This window comes from Lasioglossum baleicum, chromosome 6 (assembly GCF_051020765.1).
Source record: "Lasioglossum baleicum chromosome 6, iyLasBale1, whole genome shotgun sequence".
In the NCBI taxonomy this organism is placed as follows: domain Eukaryota; kingdom Metazoa; phylum Arthropoda; class Insecta; order Hymenoptera; family Halictidae; genus Lasioglossum; species Lasioglossum baleicum.
In genome coordinates, this window is record NC_134934.1 from 397,862 (window position 1) to 419,159 (window position 21,298).

Consider the following 21,298-nt stretch of genomic DNA (forward strand, 5'->3'; position numbering starts at 1 on the left):
CCAGGCCCGTATTCCAACGGGAATCCAAATCAAATTTCCAAAATACTGTTCGAAAGACGGTATACGTCACCAGCAAAATACCGCACCGCACCACCATCCCTTACCTCCAAACCATCCCTATAAAAGCCGGCACGAACAGACTAGAATCACCTGAGTCTGCCAGCAGTTATCCAGGAACAACCACGTGCGATATTCCAGTGCTGTGAGTATCCTACCTGTAACCGTTGTCCACGTCTCCGCCGTTATCGGCATCCTGGTTCCGCTGGTACGAGCCGTGCTCTACCTCGAACACTCGGTGTGTCACCGGTCTCTTTCGCTAGGCGCGTCGCCCCCGAGAGTCGACGATTAAGAAGCGGTGTGTCACCCTTCGACCTCGTCGAAACCCTGTCGTCCTGCCAGTCCGCTGGTGCGAGCCGTGCTCCACCTCGAACACCCGGTGCGTCACCGGTCACTTTCGCTAGGCGCGTCGCCTCCGAGAGCCGACGAACAAGAAGCGGTGCGTCACCCTTTGACTTCGTCGGAGAACCTCCTGTCCAGTTATCCCGTCGCCCCGCTGGTGCGAGTTGTACTCCACCTCGAACATACCCGGTGCGTCACCGGTAGATTTCGTGATACGCGTCGTCCACGAAATCGGCCGAACTAGAAGCGGTGCGTCACCCTTCGACGTCGCCTAAGAACCGCCTAGAAAGTCACCCTCGTGAGGCGAGTCGCCCACGAGGCCAGTCGAGCCAGACAAGGTGCGTCACCTTGATCGAACTCCCTGAACGACTGTCCGGAGGGACTTCGATGACCCGTGCGTCACGGCCATCGAAGGACCACGACAACCCGGCCTAGGTAGGGAGATCACGACGACAGTCGTGATCTAACTCTACTCCTGTCCATCCTGCCCGCGTCCTACGCCACATACAGGTTCAGGTAGCTCTCGCACGGTCACACATTCTAAAGTCACGGGCACCGTAGTATTTCCACCGCGCACTGTATCCTGAGGCACCGTAACATACGCGACCGAAAGGCAGCGAGTATAATTTGTTTAACCGCAACCGAATCGTCTCAGTTATTTCACCCGCATCGACTCCGTTCCTCGCGTCGACACTCCACTTGTCGTTTAGAACCCTGGGTCGGCGAGCTGTTCAACACCAAAGGAAGCCGAACGACGACGAAACACACCTGTTACAGTAACATTTAATAGTAATCGATATAGTTTCGTGATAATTCGCATTCTCGCCGATGCATCGCGACGAGAATCTCCTCAGTGGTCTTCTTCACCGACAAAATGCCGTCGTTGGCCTTCTGTTTCTCTGGATGGAGCCAGAATATATCCTAGAGGGCGTAAGAAACACCGAAAAATTCGGACTCGCCAACTCCCATAAGGCTGGCAGTCTTTAAGGGGGCCGTCTCCTAGCAGATGACGGTCGCGCGTGAACACTCACACACCGCTAGACCACGTATACGTACGCGAGAATTGCTAGGATCAGGGAAATGCGTTCTGATTTCTCGATAATGCAAAGACGGGGGTTTTTATTAGTCAAAATCGCTAGATAAAAGATCAATCTAGAGCGCTGTTTGCTTCAAAAGTCGTTCTTTTACGTTTCCGAGCAATGATTTTGCAATATTTGGCTGCATGTTGCCCGTCGGAGAGGCTAGTACGCCGGCGTGACTGCAACGCCATCTGACGGGCAACATGCGACGGGCAACATGCAGCCGAATATTGCAAAATCATTGCTCGGAAACGTAAAAGAACGACTTTTGAAGCAAACAGCGCGCTAGATTGATCTTTTATCTAGCGATTTTGACTAATAAAAACCCCCGTCTTTGCATTATCGAGAAATCAGAACGCATTTCCGTGATCCTAGCAATTCTCGCGTACGTATACGTGGTCTAGCGGTGTGTGAGTGTACTCTAGCGGTGTGTGAGTGTTCACGCGCGACCGTCATCTGCTAGGAGACGGCCCCCTTAATAGTATCTCGTCGGTGCTGGCAGTCTTTAATAGTATCTCGTCGGTGATGCGGCGAATGCCGTTATACAGGGCAGCGCCGTCGGTAAGGGCAGATCGCACTAATGTGGCAGATGTCGATAAAGTAGATTTCTATTGTACAAATATGTAGCAGTTTCCCTTTTTACCGACAATACTGATTTTTGAATGAATATTCAGTCACATGCAAGGAGAGAAAACGAAAAAAAAATCTGTGCAAAATAAAAATTCTCTGCATCGATTGCAAGAGATGGAAGCTAAGATTAAAATGTCACCATGCAAAAAAAGACAAAGTGTCGTATAAGGGAAAAGAAAATTTACTTTTTCTTATTTTTTAATACACCGCAGGGAGTTGGTAAAGACACATGGACAATGACACAAGGAATATATATATATATATAATAAATATTATAATTTTTTATTATTACTATGCTTTATTATTGGACGAACACCTAAATATCTCTTCAGGTTATTGTGATGCAAAAAATATTTGTTACGTAATGTGCACGGTGTGCCAGATATTTGGTCCATTGACACCATGCACATTACGTAACAAATATTTTTTGCATCACAATAACCTGAAGAGATATTTAGGTGTTCGTATTTAAACGGAACACCCTGTATATTGTGATTATTACACGTTGTTGCCTCTGCTTCCCAAAACTTGTGGCCCGTAGCACGTTCTGGCATAGGTGGGATACCTAAAAAATACAAAGAAAATCAGTAATGTACAATATATGCATGTGTGTTGAATGGCATAATTAGATATACGTACCACGTGAAAAATTAGAGGTCTTCCTCTTCCCCGGTTGCCGCAGCTTCCTTCTCCTCCTTCCCTGGATAGCACATTATATTTATCCTCCGTTCTGTAAATTAGATTTTCAATTACACAGTGAGTAAAGGTGAGTATTTAATCTTCTTCGCTTATTGCTCATCTCAACGAATTTTCTAATTTCTGGTGCTACAATTACAAAAGGTCTTCTGACGTTTTTCATCAACTAATATACCTAACTGATTCAAACATTGCAATGATATTTATAAAAAATCGATTAAAGTTGAACTACAAACAAAAGAATGTACTACCAGAAATAAAAAAATTCGATGATGAGAAGCAAGTGAAGAAGATTAAATATTAGCAGAGAGTATATGAGAGTGCTCACGCCCGGGTTTTGGCCGTGCCCATATAGTGCTGCCCCCTAGTCTAGTACTTATTGTTAGCCTGGATCAGCTCCTACATCATCTTTAGCATGGACATAGGGCTGCAGGCGAGCCGAGCTAAGCTCGAGCTCGACTGGTCGAGTCGAGTCGAGACTCGATTGGTCGAGCCGAGTCGAGTACTCGCACGAAGCGGGCGGCTCGCACGATGCGAGTAGCTCGCATCGATGCAAGCTACCCGCATCGAAGCGAGCTACTCGCGTCGACGTCATCGGCTCGCATCGGTGCGAGTTACTTGCATCGATGCGAGTCCAGTCGAGCTTACCGCGGCTCGTAGCGAGCGTGTGATTCGTACGAAATGAACGGCTTGCATGAAGGAATCGACTCGAAATAAATTCAAACGTAATACGACATTGAAGTTCTCGCAGTGCCACGTTTAAATTATTATGTTGGATGTGTCTTATCATGATTATTAATGTATATTTTTTCAGATTTTACAGACTTTGCGAACAGGTTTTAAAAAATTGGAAATTACCAAAAATTCGGAAAAATGCATATTTCCTATTAAAGTTTGGGAAATATCAGGTATATAAAAATTCAATAATGAGATATTGTTAAAACAACCGTTTTTAATTTTTTCCAGAATTTTTTATGTAGTGCATCGTACTTAAAAAAAATAAAAATAATCTTTTCCGATATTTCTTTACCTTTTGTAGGTGTATTATGTAATAGTGAACATTCTTGTATTCAGAAAAATAAAGTACAAATTTTAAAAAATGCAATGCTCTTAAAAAAATAATTTTAAAAATATTTTATTTGCCTATATTTCAATTAATATGAACAATACTTCCAGCAGATACAATTAGTGCAGACGGCAAGGTCTCCCGCTGCGAATCGAATCCCGCTTTTTTTCTTTTTTGTTAACCATATAATTGTTGTAGAGATATATTAAATATATTTTTCAAAGCACCGACCTCACCGATGCGAGAAGATAGCTTACTCGCACCGAAGCGAACGGCTTACACGAAACGAACAATGTATACAATGTATCTGATGTGTAGCCGTGAAATGAGTTTTATTTTAAAGTTTCCAGAGTACATAACTCGTTTATTTATATTAATATGTTAGTTGTGTCCCATCGTGATTATTAATGCATATGCTTTTCAGATTTTCGAATTATGCGAACGTCTTTAAAAAATTGCATATTTTAAAACATTCGAAAAAAATGCATATTTCCTATTGAAGTATGGGAGATAACAGTTTTATAAAAATTCAGTAATGGGATATTGTCGAAATCATTTTTCTTAATGTTTTTCAGAATTTTATATATACCATATATATATATATAGTGCAATGTACTTAAAAAAAATAAAAATCAACTTTTTCGATATTTCTTTACCTTTTGTATGTGTATTATGTAATTTTGAACAATTTTAACAAACGTGAAAATGCAATATAAATATTGCTTTGACAATATATTTGAGAAATATCACTACAACAATTATATGGTTAAGAAAGAAGAAAAAAAAGTGTTTAACGAAAAAGAAAATCATTCGGTGTGGGATTCTAATCGTATCTGCTGGAAGTATTGTTCATATATTGAAATATAGACAAATAAAATATTTTAAAAATTATTTTTTTAAGACTATTGCGTTTTTTAAAGTTTGTACAATATAATAATTTAAACGTGGCACGGCGAGAACTTCAATGTCGTATTACGCTTGAATTTATTTGGAATCAATTCCTTCATGCATGCCGTTCGTTTCGTACGAATCGCACGCTCGCCACAGTGCGCTGAACCATTGACAAAAATCGAAAAAGTCACTGCTTCATATCGATTTAAAACAATGTTCATACTATGTCAAAATAAATCAGTTTTTGAGAAAAAGATTTAAAAAATTCAGTAGGAAATTAGTTACAAGCGAATCTGTACGCGAATTTTAGGAAGATCAAATAGTAGACGTTTGTTGTTCAATTAACACAGATCTACAAAGCGTATTTGTTAAATTTTCAATATAGGTCCACATGAAGAAGTTGTATAATGCAACTTTTAGTATTTCTTCCACAATTCCGATCAGTTGCTATTTATGAAAAAAATTTAATTTAAAACGAAGTTTCAGTTTCGGAAGAACTGAACTGCGAATTCATATATCTACTGAAAACCACCAATAAAACAAAATGTTGTTTATAAATATCGTTTTTTAATGTTTAAATAAATACTATATTTATAATATCATATTGTGATTGCTCTCAATATAAATAAAAAACCACTTTGTTTCATGTCTCTATCATAAACAGAACAAAAGTTATTGAATTTTGTCCAAGAAACAGGCATTCCGGCGCACTGTGGATCGGTGCGAGCTGAGCTAAGCTCGACTGGATTGATCGAGCCGGTCGAGTACTCGCATCGATGCAAGTAACTCGCACCGATGCGAGCCGATGACGTCGGCGCGAGTAGCTCGCTTCGATGCGGGTAGCTTGCACCGATGCGAGCTACTCGCATCGTGCGAGCCGCTCGCTTCGTGCGAGTACTCGACTCGACTCGACCAATCGAGTCGAGCTTAGCTCGGCTCGCATTTTGCGAGTACTCGAACAGCTCTACATGGACAAGATCCTACATCATCTTTAGCTTGGATCAGATCCTACATCATCTTTAGCCTGGATCAGATCCTACATCATCTTTAGCCTGGATCAGATCCTACATCATCTTTAGCCTAGATCAGATCCTACATCATCTTTAGCCTAGATCAGATCCTACATCATCTTTAGACTGGATCAGATCCTACATCATCATTGGCCAGGATTATGACATACAATTCATATTGTTTTATATAAAATATGTAACTAATATATAAATCTCTAATAATATAAATTATATTCATAGAAGTATTTTAATTTTTCCCGAGCTTTTGTTGCAAACTCTAGTTGTAAAAAATAAAAAAGCCGGAAGATTTCGAAGAAACACAGATTTTATATCGAAGCTTAAAAGCGACCATCTTGGAAATTAATTTAATGTGATGAAGTACTTACTGTCATCAATACTGTCTCCAATTTTTTCATATTTTTAGGCACAGTTATTATTAATTAAACCAAAGTGAAAACCAATTTTTTCTACGAAAATTTAGAAGAATAACTTTAGGGTTACCCTGAAATTTTCAGAATATGTTTTAATTGACACAAATCTATAAAACGTATTTTTTAAATTTTAAGTATAGATAGACCCACATTAAAAAGTTGTAAAACGCAACTTTTAGTATTTTTTCTATAATTCTGATCAATTGCAATTTTTTAATAAACTTCTTTTCACATCCTGCAGTAAACTAATTGCTCTAGTTTCCAAAAAAAGTTCAAATCGTATAGTATATTAAAATAGTGGTAAATCTACGCTACAGACAGGGATTGGAACGGTTATGAAAATAACTGTTTAAACTGTTATTTTTCGGTTCTGATTGAAATAGTTATTAAGAACCGAAATGATGTTATGTTATAACACTTATGACTGTTACGAGAATATCGGTACTGGCTGGCAGTTCTGGCTTATATCGGTTACGGTTACGATTTTGGAGAACCGATATTATGTATTTCGGTTCAGGATTTCGGTTCCGGATTTCGGTTCTCTGTCATTCTGTATTCTATATTGTGTTCGACCTAATATTTATTATTTAAACAATTTATAAATAAATAAATTTTTATAATTTGTTTCTATATTAATTATTTGAATTGTTATTTCTCAATAATAATTTATTGTTAAAATAATTGTTTAAATAAATAAATTTTTATAATTTGTTTCCATATTCATTATTTGAATTGTTATTTCAATAATTTATTGTTAAAATAAATAGATTTTTATCATCTATACAAATTTGTTATTTGTTTTTATTTATTTAAATAATTATTTTCACAATAAATTATTAGAATAATATAATTCACAAATAGAAAAATATATAAATTTATTTATTTAAACCAGTGAGATGAGCACCCCCGCGGACTGCAGTGGGCCAAAAGTGAAAACATAAGAATACGCGCGGGTCGCAACCGGCAACGGACGCAATTGTTGGAAGTAACAATTGAAAATCGGCGACGAAGGCCGCCTCGCCGCGCCACTGGTGGCTCATGTCGGGCGAAGTTATTTTGTTTTGTGGTTCGAAAAAAACGTCGACGTTACAAACTTGAAAGGGTGGTTTCTCAAGATAAAAGTCTGCTCTATCGCGTGGTATAGTTCGATTTTCCGCTGGACCCTAATTTTTTGAGATAAATTGAAAAATATCCTCAAAAATTGGTGCAAAAGTAGTGTCTCTTCGTCTTTAATCATTGTTTAAACATGTTTAAACAATCATAATGTATTAATATTGGATATCACTGTATTCGGGAAAGTCTACAGAATCTTTTGCTGTAAAGAACAATTCAATATCTTTTATAATAACCACAATATTTGTTTAAAGTTGAAAAATATGTTTTTTTTTAAAAGCCATGTTTTTCAAAAACTGTGCGTATAGGAGAAAAATTAAGGACAGATTCGGAATCAGCGCAAAAAACTCTATAACAAGGACCCAACAGTATATTGAAAACAAATTTGGTGTTGGACAGTGTAATCGGTTCTCCAGAACCGTTAGGCCTGTTGCACAGTCGAGCGCAATTTTCCGGTCTCAAATACGTTCTAAAATTCTAAAAAAAATGTTACATATTTTGGATCCTAAGACGCATTTTATAGAATTTTTTCAGATTTTTTGGTTGCAAACTGTGGTCGTAAACAATGAAAAACCCCCCAAAAATCGGAAAAATGCAGATTTCTAGAAAATATGAAAACATGCTTTTTACTGTTTGGTTCCTTGATAAAAGTACTACAGCAGGCAGTGTCGTCAATTTTTTTCAGATTTTTTTATTGTGGGACATCATTGTCAAACTTTTCTCGACGTTTCTGCTGTGAGGAGGAAAGTTATACTTATTGATTTTACCGCGGGTGTATATTAAGTAATTTTTAACGTTATTACATTTTACTTTATTATTACATGTTATTATACATTACAAAACGCAATTGTTTGACCTAAGAAATGCGATTTAATAGAAAGAAGAATTGTGTTCTGTGCGCGATATATGTACATACTGTGACTCGCAAAAATTTTCGGACGCTCTAAAAATGATAACTTTTTTAATATTGTACTATACGATTTGAACTTTTTGGGAAGCTAGAACAATTAGTTTAGTACAGGATGTGAAAATAATTTTTTCAAAAATAGCAACTGATCGGAATTGTAGAAAAAATGAGAGACACTTGGGGAAACTAAAACACCTGGCAGAAGACTGTGAAGGGGTAGAAAGAATTAACATAGGTATAGAAAAGATAGTACAGGAGAAAAGAGTGGGAGAAATTGTAGAATGGGTTAGGAGTATAGAGAAAAAAAGGAAAGAATTATAATCCAAGTCCAATTTCTGGGCCACGAGGCTGAAATAAATAAATAAATACGTATTTACTTACTTACTAAAAATTGCATTTTACAACATCTTTATATGGGCCGACATTGAAAATTTAAAAAATACGTTTTGTAAATCTGTGTCAATTAAACATATTCTGAAAATTTCGTCAAAATCGGTCGACGTTGCAATGAGCTACAAACGTTTTAATATAAAATAATAATTCTTAAAAAATATTCTGTTATTTTACACCGATATACCCGACCCGACCCGTATCATGTTACAAAGTTTCTCTCCACTCCACGGCGACCGAAACCCTCGAGCTTCACTTACCTTTTCTCCGTTCGTCATCATAGAATAGTGTTTCCTGAAAATTGAATGTCTCTGGCCAGACTCGAGTTTTCGACATTTATAGCAAGCTTGCTATAATCGTATCTTATTTGTCAAAATTTAGTTTTCCATTTAAAATATTTTGTTGTTAAAACTTATTAATAGTTTTAAATAGTACTTGAACAATATTAAAAATGATACTGAAATATTGGAATATTACAATTTGGAATGAATTATTTTATAAAAAAAACATTTAAAAATTGTTCTGAATCGATTAACGAGGATTAGGCACCGATTCTATCTCTCAGCCACTTGTACTCGCTTTTCACCGCACCCCTCCCCCGTGACACGCGTCGTCACTGTCGTCAGTCCGTCGGAAGCTCTCGAATGACGCCGTCGTCGGATGTTTCTATGTAGGTTTTAATTCGCTTTCGACGCAAGACAATTTGGCGTCTTCACCAGTGCTTTGGCTGTGACGTACAGTTTGTTGTTTCAAGTAAAAGAGTTACAAGCGAATTATCTTCTCAAAGTTATGTATGTATCATACATATATACAATATACATATATATTATCTAATTTGTTGTGAAAAACACTACTTATATATGAATAAATAGATATTTTTTCTTATGAATAAATAGATTAGTTTTTTTTTATCAAAAAACTTTATTTATGCGAGTACTATTTATTGTTGGCAAGAAAAAATTTTGTGGCTCTTTAAAAACTTTGAAATTTCGTAAATTGTAATTTTTGACTCTTCCGACTCAAAAGCTTGCCGACCCCTGGTATAGTATACATATATTATTTCTCCTCTTTGTTTCTAGATAAAATTTTATTATGATCCTCCATTAGTTTAACGCCCCGTTCAGCGGTATCATTGACCACCTTCAGTCCATGTTTCAGCCAGACTACTTATTATTCATAATAACTTCTTTTTCCGATATTAGAACTATTTTTACCACGTTTTTATTAATGCGTATTAATGAATTTATTTATATATAATATCTCTGTCAGTTATGTATACATATATGAAAAAACTCTTCAAACAAAATTTTTAGTATATATATAAGGAGGTGGATATATAGTATCAAAGAAAAAAAAATTTTTCAAAGTCATTATTTAAAGTTTTCAAGGTCACGGATGTTTTTTCTATCAACAACTGTTTATGCTATATATGGATTCTTAAAGAGAAAAAAGACAAATTCAACGATATATCATAACGTCTATTTATGTCATGATTTAAAAAATTCTCATTTTCCATTAAAAACTCATTTTCCCATGATCCAAACGGCCCCAAAATTTTTCCAGACCATTTTCTCAACATTTGTCACAATTCTGGTTTACGGGACCAAAAAAATTTCATGGTCGAAAAATAAGGTCCACCCTAATGTTGCATATACGTAAATTACGAGAAGCAGTAAAGAGTGCTTAACGTCGAAGAAGAAAATCCGGGTAACTAAAACTTAATATGTACTACATTCCACGTTATTAGAATAATTGTAGTTTAATTATGATATATTTTAAAATTGATATAATTATATCAACATTTTTTATTTACACCTAAAAACGCCACTGTCTCGGAAGGAAATGGACATTCGAGAGAAGCAATGAAATTAGAGCATCATTGCGAAAAAAGATGAGTTTGCAATAACCTCAATATACATTTTATGAAATTCTATTATAATTATAGTCATGACTGTATTTTTTAATAAATAAACTTGTGTATGCTAGTATAAAATCAATTTATATATATTATACAATTTATTTTATTATTTGTTTGACAACTAATAAATCTACAAATTGATTCATAAACTAAAAAATACTTCCTGCATTTTCGTATTCTCCAATCAGTCCAAATAAATACCATCAACCTGTTCTCGATCATATACCAATTTTTATTAATGCAATTATGACAGTAACAAAACGTTTCTATTTAAAATGAATACATATTTTGAACATAGTTTTTACATTTTTAATTTTTTGGAAGGTTAAAAAATGTAATTAAAAAAGTAATGAAAAATAAAAATTAAAAAAAAATCCCCGCTGCACGGGGACTCGAATGCTACCTCCAGATTGCGATTCATACGCTCGACGGCTCGACGGCTCGACAGCCGAATTTCAGTTTCGCTTCCGCCGTAAAGCAATACAACATGGCAACATGGCAAGTGCTAAAAATAGATTGTGGCTGGCATAAGCGCACAAGCAGCGCACACGGATATAGTAAAGGTACGTTGGCGAGTGTAGCGCGCGGGCGCGTTGCTAACACGATACAGTGTCTTCTGTGGTGGCCTCTGGTGGCCTCCTGTTTCTCACTCCAGTCAGAATATATCCTAGAGGGCGTAAGAGAAATATTCGAGCGACACAGATGTCGTCAGATGTGCTAACAGTAAAGTGGGTTCTGTTTCTTGCTAAAGATGATGTAGGTTCTGTTCCATGCTAAAGATGATGTAGGAGCTGTTCCAGGCTAAACATGATGTGGAGACAAAAGCGGCACGGCCAAAACCCGGGCGTGAGCACTCTCATATACTCTCTGATATTAGGTTGTCCTGGGTTGTCCCAAAAGTTCCTTCCGCAATGCCTTTCTTTAATATTGCTAAATAAATATTAGGTTGTCCCAAAAGTTGTTTTTCGATGCATGCACATAATGCAAATTCATATTAAGAAGTACTAAAATATTAACATAAAGATTATCGTATTGTTTGTATTTATTTAGCTACATTAAAGGAACACAATGCGGAAGAAACTTTTGGGACAACCTAATACTTGCCTTACTGAATTGGTTTAAGCCATCATTTTGCCGATTTAGAATATTGCTAAGCTAATTCTAATCTGAATGGGCCAAAGCTGAATTGTGTTGGATTTGTTTAAAGTGATAAATGATAATAATGATAATGAAAAGAGAGTGATAAAGTGATAAAGAAACAAACAATTTACTATTTTGGACTCTACATTGAAGTGAACATACTCGCCCCGTAGCACCTCATACGTGATGGCAAATGGCACTGTCGCGTGGTGTGCCGACAAGCGTTCTCACGCTTTTTCACGCGAAGATTCGGGGAGACATTTGAGCAAAATGAAACCGATCAACCAATATAAATATGTACAAATACCTTCCGTTCTTCCTTCCTTCCACGTAATGCACGTAATCCAAGTAATCCACGTAATCACATAATCCAAGCAAGTCAATCTAATAAATAGTCAAATAGTCAAATGCCGCAACGCAGACCGCACTCGCGAGTGTAACGTGTAACCACAGAGCGAAGCTATGTAAATATATCTGTGATTGTGTCAAGAAAAACGCTGCATGTCACAATTTCAAAAAATTTCAGTTTATGCATTTATTGAACTTTATAGTGTAGGATTAGGTATTTACCAGAAAAAACGTCACGAAAATCAATTCAAAAGGCTCGAAAAAATAATACAATTTAACCAATGTCCTTGTCAAAGCATTAGTGATCAAAACTTTAAACGACAATATCTCGAATGTGAAAGTACAATGTGACATGCGGCGGCGTCCTCCTGACAACCACAGATATTACGACCGAGCTAAGCGAACGAGAACTTGCGAACTGTTGAGAGTTGAGAGAATAACTGAAAACTGCTGAAAACTGAACGGCAGTTTCCCCTTCCCTGACGTATCGTCGTATCCGTGAGCGGTGTCGACCGCGCTTGCCCGTGTTAGTGCATGTTCGATTGCACGCGCGCTACACACAAACGTACCTCTACCATGTCCGTGTGACTACCTGCTCGACTGATCGACGCCGACGCGTTCCTTCGATTTTCACGTTGCCGAAGTTTCGGAAGCATGAGGCGAAAAGTCGGAATCTGGAGACGGCGCGCATTTGAATCTCGGGCACAGCACACGGCGCGACGCACATTTTGCTATAACTTTTGATCTAAAAGAGATATCGAAGAGAAATTAGGCCTAATTTTTTTTGAAAAATCGGTTTTAACGATGTAAAAAGAAATATATTTTGTATTTTTTAAATAATGTTTTCGTTGATTCCACTGTCCAACACCAAATTTGATTTCAATATACTGTTGGGTCCTTCTTATAGAGTTTTTTGCGCTGATTCCGAATCTGGTTTTAATTTTTTTCCTATACGTCCAGTTTTTGAGAAAATGGAGTTTTAAAAAAAGACATATTTTTCAACTTTAAACAAATATTGTGATGTTATAATAAAAGATATTGAATTGTTGTTTACAGCAAACGATTCTGTAGACTTTCCTGAATACAGTGATATCCAATATTAATACATTATGATTGTTTAAACATGTTTAAACAATGATTAAAGACGGAGATGCACCACTTTTGCACCAATTTTTGCGGATATTTTCGAATTTATCTCAAAAAATAAGGGTCCAGCGAAAAATTGAACTATACCACGCGAAAGAGCAGACTTTTATCTTGAGAAACCCCCCTGTGAAGTTTGCATGGTCGACGTTTTTACCGAACCAGAAAGCAAAATATCTTCGCCCGACATGCGTTGACGCCAGTGGTGCTCTTCCACTAGCGCAGTCGTTCGTCGGGATACGGCGCGGCGCGCTGCGGTGAAACGGCGCGTGGCTATAAGCGCGCAATTATGTCAGCTTACTTAAATGTAATATTTTATTAAATGTTATATTATTGTTATTTATTATTTATTAGTATATTTATTCTGTATAAATTATTTTATGTATTTTTAATGTTAGTCTCTCGTTTATAGTATATTTAATACAAAAAATACCTTTTGTAACAAAAAAATAATTTATTCACACACTACACTATTACACTATTTACAATGCTAATATATATGTGTACACTATTCAGATATAATACACTACTAAAATACATATATTATATACACAACAACTAAAATACTATAAATAACTATAAATGTTTTTTATGAAATTTTATACGTAGCAATGCAGATTTGAAATGCTTGACACGACTGATTTCAACAAACACAAAGCCGAAACTGAACTCTGGCATCAGTTTTCTTAAGAACCAACACGATACATATTTTGAAATAAATGACGGTCTACGGACAACGGAATACATACAATGTAAGTCTGCAATGCGGTGACTGAAAAATTCTATTTTCAGTAATTGTCGTCTTATCTATGTATTGTAATTATAGTGCCAATGAACACTCGAGATTCTTCCGAGTAAAATAAGTCCAAACACAATATAAACGGGACTATTTTTATTGACTAAAATACATAATTAAAATAGTTTGCTCCATATTAAATCGATATAGTGTATTATATCTGAATAGTGTACACATATATATTAGCATTGTAAATAGTGTAATAGTGTAGTGTGTGAATAAATTATTTTTTTGTTACAAAAGGTATTTTTTGTATTAAATATACTATAAACGAGAGACTAACATTAAAAAATACATAAAATAATTTATACAGAATAAATATACTAATAAATAATAAATAACAATAATATAACATTTAATAAAGTATTACATTTAAGTAAGCTGACATAATTGCGCGCTTATAGCCACGCGCCGTTTCACCGCAGCGCGCCACGCCGTATCCCGACGAACGACCGCGCTAGTGGAAGAGCACCACTGGCGTCAACGCATGTCGGGCGAAGATATTTTGCTTTCTGGTTCGGTAAAAACGTCGACCATGCAAACTTCACAGGGGGGTTTCTCAAGATAAAAGTCTGCTCTTTCGCGTGGTATAGTTCAATTTTTCGCTGGACCCTTATTTTTTGAGATAAATTCGAAAATATCCGCAAAGATTGGTGCAAAAGTGGTGCATCTCCGTCTTTAATCATTGTTTAGACATGTTTAAACAATCATAATGTATTAATATTGGATATCACTGTATTCAGGAAAGTCTACAGAATCGTTTGCTGTAAACAACAATTCAATATCTTTTATAATAACATCACAATATTTGTTTAAAGTTGAAAAATATGTTTTTTTTTCAAAGCCATGATTTTCAAAAACTGGACGTATAGGAAAAAAATTAAAACCAGATTCGGAATCAGCGCAAAAAACTCTATAAGAAGGACCCAACAGTATATTGAAATCACAAAAAAAGTTGAAATTTGTTGGACAGTGTTCTTAAGGTATAGCCGGAAAAGATGGTCAGAAGTATCCAACCAAATTTGTTTTTAGTCACGTCATGTTCAACAGAAAATTATGAAAAAATTCATGAATATTCTACCGAATAGCATACACTACTGAGATTTTTTTCAAAATTTTTGGTTGCAAAATCGATTTTTAAACAAATCGGAAAACATAAAATTGCCGATTTTATGTATATACATACATCAAAGTCTTCAGTTGACCACATTTATATTATTACGTTAGTTGTGTCTCATCCTGATTATTAATGTGTATTTTTTCAGATTTTTCGGATTACGGAAACATGTTTTAAAAAATTGAAAACCTCCAAAAATTCCAAGAAAATGCATGTTTTGTATTGAAGTGTTAGAGACTCCAGTTTTATAAGAATTCAGTACTTGGATATTATTGAAGCAACCGTTCTTAATTTTTTTATAATTTTTTAGAGGTTGGGTAGTCGTTAACAAAACAAGTACATATATACGGCTGGGAATCTTCTGGCCCCGAATCGAATCCCGCATCTATAATCATTTTGTTCGGTAAATACTTATTGCTTCGAGTTTTAATGAAAAGTTTAACCAAAAACATTTTTTAATTGTCTACATTTATTTTCAACTTAAAGAATTGATGCAGTTCGCGCTGTCGACTTTCGCTGTCCACTTTCTGTAATTGAAAAAAAAGAAACACAGTTTAAGTTATGATTGCGAAGTGCAGAATGGTTTCGAGGTATTCGAAAATACCGCTACAGGTGGTCCCCTGTGTATCTATATCTTCGAGTAACTAATTACAAATTTTGTATCTATTATTCGTGATCCGAAATTTGTATCTAGGAGAAAAATTAAGGGCAGATTCGGAATCAGCGCAAAAAACTCTATAAGAATCATCCAACAGTAATTGTTGAAGAAATTTGGTGTTGCGGAGACTGTAAATCAAATGGGAAACTTTCTTCCAGCAGATCTATTAATGGGTCTATTAACTTTTTTCCGTGTAACATTTTGTTTATTTTCTCGTTTCTTTGTTATAATAAATGGAAGCTTATGTTGATTTGTTGTTCTTCATTCTTTAATAAGCGCCTTTTAATTTCCCATCAGTTTCAACTCCATAAAGTAATAGTTTTCTGTAAAATCGGATCGGAAACTTTCTGCCAGGGGTTGTATTAATTCGAGTAACTGTAACTTTTTTAATGTTGGACTATATGGATTTGGACTTTTCGTGAGAAGTTGGAGAAATTAGTTTACTGCCCGATGTGAAAAGATATGTAGTGGACATGGCGCGTTGGAAAGAGGGACTTTCCGGACGCGGAAATTTCATCCTTCTCAAGTGCGCGCTGTGGACGGTTGCGTTGAGGGTTCGGTCGTAAAAGTGACGATTACCAGAACCCTGACTCAACCGTTGCAATGTCCTTGGCACCGACGACTTTGAATTGTTTTGGGGAAGGAAACTTTCTCCTTACTCTTGAGTAACGGAGAATTCCTCCCCTTATTTTAACGGTCTTTCTCACGTTGCTAATCCTCCCACCAAAAAGGATTTTTACCAGTGGAAAAAAGCTTGTGGCACTCATTGAGAACGCATCGCTCTAGAGTTGCCCGCGCTACGTTAATTTATATCTCTGTACTTTGTTAGTACTCGATAGTCATTAACGTTTATAATCTAGTTTTCTCGTTATTGTTATTATTATTACATCTTGTTTTGTTTTGTTATTGTTACGTGTTATTGTTTTAATAAATATCTATATCGTTGTCTGTTAACCACGCGAAACATCATAGACACTGAATTACCCGTCACCCTAAAGATATTTTTCCAGAAATTGCAGTTGGCCGGAATTCTAGAGAAAATAGGTACTAAATGTTGCATTTCACAACTTTTTTATGTGGGGCCTATATTGAAAATTTAAAAGATAGTTATAATAATTAACCATTTGCAGCTGTTTTAATTTCGGAGCTGTTTTAACTCGAAAATGAAACATCTCGTTCTAGGTAGAATAATTTCGTTCTATACGATTCTTTTCATTTGATGGATATGAAATTGATTGTAATACCTCATACAATAATTAAAGGTTTAGTAATTGATTAGCTACCAACATGTTTAACAATGTAAACAATATTTTGCATAATGGGACAGCAATTTTTAGTGGTGATTTCGAGTCACCACTGGAGTGCTAAGGGTTAAAGATGGTAGAAATTGCAGGATATTACAACAATGACAAATATTATAAAGCAGATACGCTAACGTTACCGTTATCGCGTCAGAAGGAATAGCTGCAAGCTGCAAGTACAATTGTATAGAGTATAGAATTTCGGGGAAAACTGGGAAGAGAGGGAGGGTTGCCGGAGGATTAATTATGGCGTGGAAGAACCGACGCGACGGTGCCCGTAAGGATAATCACGGTCGCTTAGAGTGGCCGGACTATGGCAGGGTAAGACGTGGTTTCCCTCGGGTCTCAATTATCCATCGGGCCTTAATTTGTCCGGGCTGTTTGTCTCTCGATCAAGCCGGTTCGTCGAGGTCCTGGTACTGTACTTTGGAAATGAAATGGATGATTATGTGAAAATTTGCTTGTCAAATGAACATTCTGGGAAAAGGTTCAGGTAATTTCGTGCAGAAAATCCAGAGTTGTTTTGGTAACTACCCAGGCCCTCGCGACGGTCAAAGTAATTGCCCAGTTTTATCGACGTTTTATTACTTCGTCGCGTACCCTGGTATAAAGCAGCGAAAGCAATTTAGATATCGTGAAACGGTACGAATTTCTTTTCTTGCTGTTCTTGGAAATTCTGAAATTGTCAACTCAGTGGTCGGCACGGATGAGACTTTTCAGGCCGCCTCCTTTCACCGGCCGCACGTCTCGTTCTCCGTAACGGCCTTTATCCTCGAGGCAGCTCAGGCCCGTATCTATCCCAGACCGTGCGAACTGCGTACAAAATTTCTGTTTATGAAACATTAGAAATTCCATTTCTTTATACACATATTTTTAGCGTGTCTTTCTTAACATGTATGAATTAAATGAAACGAGGCTTCATTAACTGATCTATTTTTATTGAATGGAGTAGAATTACACTGTCCAACAAATTTCAACTCTTTTTATGTTCCCCAATTACTTCTTATAGAAGTCCAAGGTCCTTCTTATAGAGTTTTTCGCGCTGATTCCGAATCTATTTTCCTATACGCACACTTTTTCAGGAACAAGGCTTTGAAAAAAAACATATTTTTCAACTTCAAACAAATATTGTGATGTTATTATAAAAGATATTGAATTGTTCTTTCTGGCAAAAGATTCTGTAGACATTCCCGAATACAGTGATATCCAATATTAATACATTATGATTGATTAAACATGTTTAAACAATGATTAAATACGGAGAGATTTCGTCGCGTCGGCGCACAGTGGAAAATTTAGACCAGACTCGATTCAAAATCAAAGAACTTTCGATAGAAATGAGGTAGAGCGATGAAATTTTTTTTTAATGAAAGCTGAAACTTTGCAGAATATGGGAAAAATAGGGAAGTTATGGTACGAACGTTTTTTAACCGAGAAAATTCGTTAAACATGTAGAATTTAAAGAAATCGATTTTGCAATATCCTGAGGTCGTAGACAAATTTTGAGACCAGATTTGAAATCGGCGTGAAAAAATCTACGGGAAATGATATATAGCAAAAATTTTAAAAAAATTTTCCGCGCGTGGTATTGGAAAAACCACAATTTTCTCGAAATTGTGCAAGTTTAACGAATTTTCTCAAAGTTAAAAAACGTTCTTACCATAATCTCCCTATTTTTCCCATATTCTGTAATGTTTCAGCTTTAATTTTTAAAAAATTTCATCGCTCTACCTTATTTCTATCAAAAGTTCTTCGATTTTGTCTCCGATTTGGACGAAAGGTCACACTGTGCGCCGTCTCCAGATTCTGACTTTTCGCCTCATGCTTTCGAAACTTCGGTAACGTGAAAACTCAGCCCGTCTGAGTGCCTGTTCAATTGCTTGCGCGCTACACACAAGCGTACCTCTACTCTGTCTGTGTGAACTACCTGCTCGACTGATCGACGCCGACGCGTTCCTTCGATTTTCACGTTGCCGAAGTTTCGGAAGCATGAGGCGAAAAGTCGGAATCTGGAGGCGGCGCGCATTTGAATCCCGGCACAGCGAGCGACGCGGCGATAACAGAACATACGGACAATAGGACGTCCTTATATTAGGGTATGTATTCGGATAATGGGGGTACGGATACGGGAGTCTCTACTGTATTCAAAGAACAAGTAGACATAATTGAAATCGTAATTCTAATTGCAATATTTTGTAGGACTCAATATAAATAGTACCGTATACTCATCTTTTTTTATCGATGAATATGATCACTAACTAAAATAAATTCCTAATAAGAAAAAAAAATGTTAACAACCCATTAAAAAGTGTTAAAAACGCGACTGAACATGTTGGTGAAAGTCCCATTTGGGGGTGAACGGAACTTTTAAGCTAGTGCTTGAAGCGGACTCTGGGATTCGGCAAGACCGCAGATGTGGCAACCAAACCTTGGGGTTTTCCAGCCATCTGGAAACTATCGAAACGGTGTAGCTTCGAATAATTTTCTGCCAGGGCGGCGAAGACTTCGGTCGCCGTGGCCAAGTGGTGCAATAAACACGGTCAGGTAACCCGACGCGCGACGGCCAGCCAGGCATATCGGCATGAAACCACTAACAAGTTAATTGCAGACCTTGTTTATTTTTCGTGATTGTTTCATGTAAATGACGCTAGCTGCTTCGTGTGGCGTTCTTCCGATTAAAAAAAGACTAATCTCAAGATAGAATTTGGACTGTGGATAGTGGATTTATTCAAAGTCTTCGAATAACGGCACAATCAATTTTCTACCGAAACCGAAATAATACCGGTATTCTTTCGGTTTTTCCAATGCTTAGGTTGTTCCAAATGAAAAAGGAAAACCCTCCGCGCGAAGGAACAAGCGCGAGTCCGAATTCACAGGCGAGGCCGTCATAAAACATTCAGCTAAAGACCTTCCAGATGTACCTCCCAACAAAGTGATTTTTAGCCAGCCGAAAGAAGCACAGCCGATGTAGCCAGATGTATTTGGACCTTTTATACCGTTAAGGTACTAAACTTTATACCGTAGCTACCTGCAACCGAACATACTCCTTGGTTTCAAATCCTTGCTTTAGTTTATTAAAAGGAAGTAGACTCGTTTTCAGGATTGCAAGGGTGCGGGATTCGCCTCTTATTCTCATCTCTCGATAATAATACAAACACGGGGTTTTTCACTAGTCAAAAACGCTAGATAAAAGATCGATCTAGGACACTATCTGCCTCAAAAGTTCTATTTTTTCGTTTACGAGGCGTAATTGGCATTATTCGGCAGCATGTAGCTATGAAAATAGCTTGTATGCTTCCGAATAATGCAAATTACGGTGACGCCTAATGCAAATTTCGCCTCGTAAACGGAAAATAGGACCTTTGAGGGAGATGGGGCCCTAGATCGATCTTTTATCTAGCGTTTCTAACTAGTGAGAAACCCCGTGTTTGTATTATTATCGAGAGATGAGAAGAGGCGAATCCCGCACCCTTGCAATCCTGGAAAAAGGCTATACTGGAACTGCAATTACTCGAATTAATATTCGGACGTTCTAAAAAAGACGAGAACTTTTTTAATATTGTACTAAACGATTTGAACTTTTTTGGGGAGCTAGAGCAATTAGTTTACTACAGGATGTGAAAAGAAATTTTTTCAAAAATTGCAATTGATCGGAATTGTATGAAAAAGTACTAAGAGTTGCATTTTACAACTTTTTTATGTGGGCCCATATTGAAAAATTGAAAAATACGCTTTGTAGATCTGTGTCGACTAAACATATTTTGAAAATTTCGTCAAAATCGGTTGACGTTGCAATGAGCTACAAACGTTTAAAGATGGTAAAAATCGCAGATTTTCAGCCTACATCGAAAAATTCTTACATCTTTCAAGCCCTTTCGTTTTTTTCCGCATCAACCGATTTCGATGAAACTTTCACAGTGCACATTATTTACGCAGGCCTACAAAACGTACTTTTTAAATTTTCAATATAGTCCCGCGCGAAAAAGTTGTAAAATGTAACTTTTAGTATTTTCTCTGCAATTCCGACCAAATGCAATTTTTGAAAAAATTTCTTTTCACATGATGTAGTAAACTAATTGCTCTAGCTCCCCAAAAAGTTCGAATCGTATAGTACAATATTAAAAAAGTTATCATCTTTTTTAGATCGTCCCAATATTAATTCGTGTAACTGTACGTATTAGGGGATAATTAATGTATTACTAGTTTATTGATTTATGTGTAGGTTTACTCTTAATGTAACTGTAAAGAAAATTACGGCAAGGGGG

The 21,298-nt window shown here is 36.6% G+C and overlaps 2 long non-coding RNA genes across 2 annotated transcripts in view; both read right to left on the reverse strand.

Annotated features, from left to right (window-relative positions):
• The window catches only part of LOC143209707 (uncharacterized), a 73,804-nt gene extending 61,116 nt beyond the window's left edge, over positions 1-12,688 (reverse strand). The window contains exon 1 of the long non-coding RNA XR_013009136.1: positions 12,363-12,688. This is a non-coding gene — a long non-coding RNA (uncharacterized LOC143209707). The remainder of the gene's footprint in view (positions 1-12,362) is intronic.
• LOC143209503 (uncharacterized) lies at positions 2,387-3,366 on the reverse strand. Its single transcript, XR_013009098.1, has 2 exons — positions 2,748-3,366; positions 2,387-2,673 (listed from the first exon to the last, which is right to left on the reverse strand). It is a non-coding gene; the product is annotated as an uncharacterized LOC143209503 (long non-coding RNA).
• Positions 12,689-21,298: the final 8,610 nt, after the last annotated feature.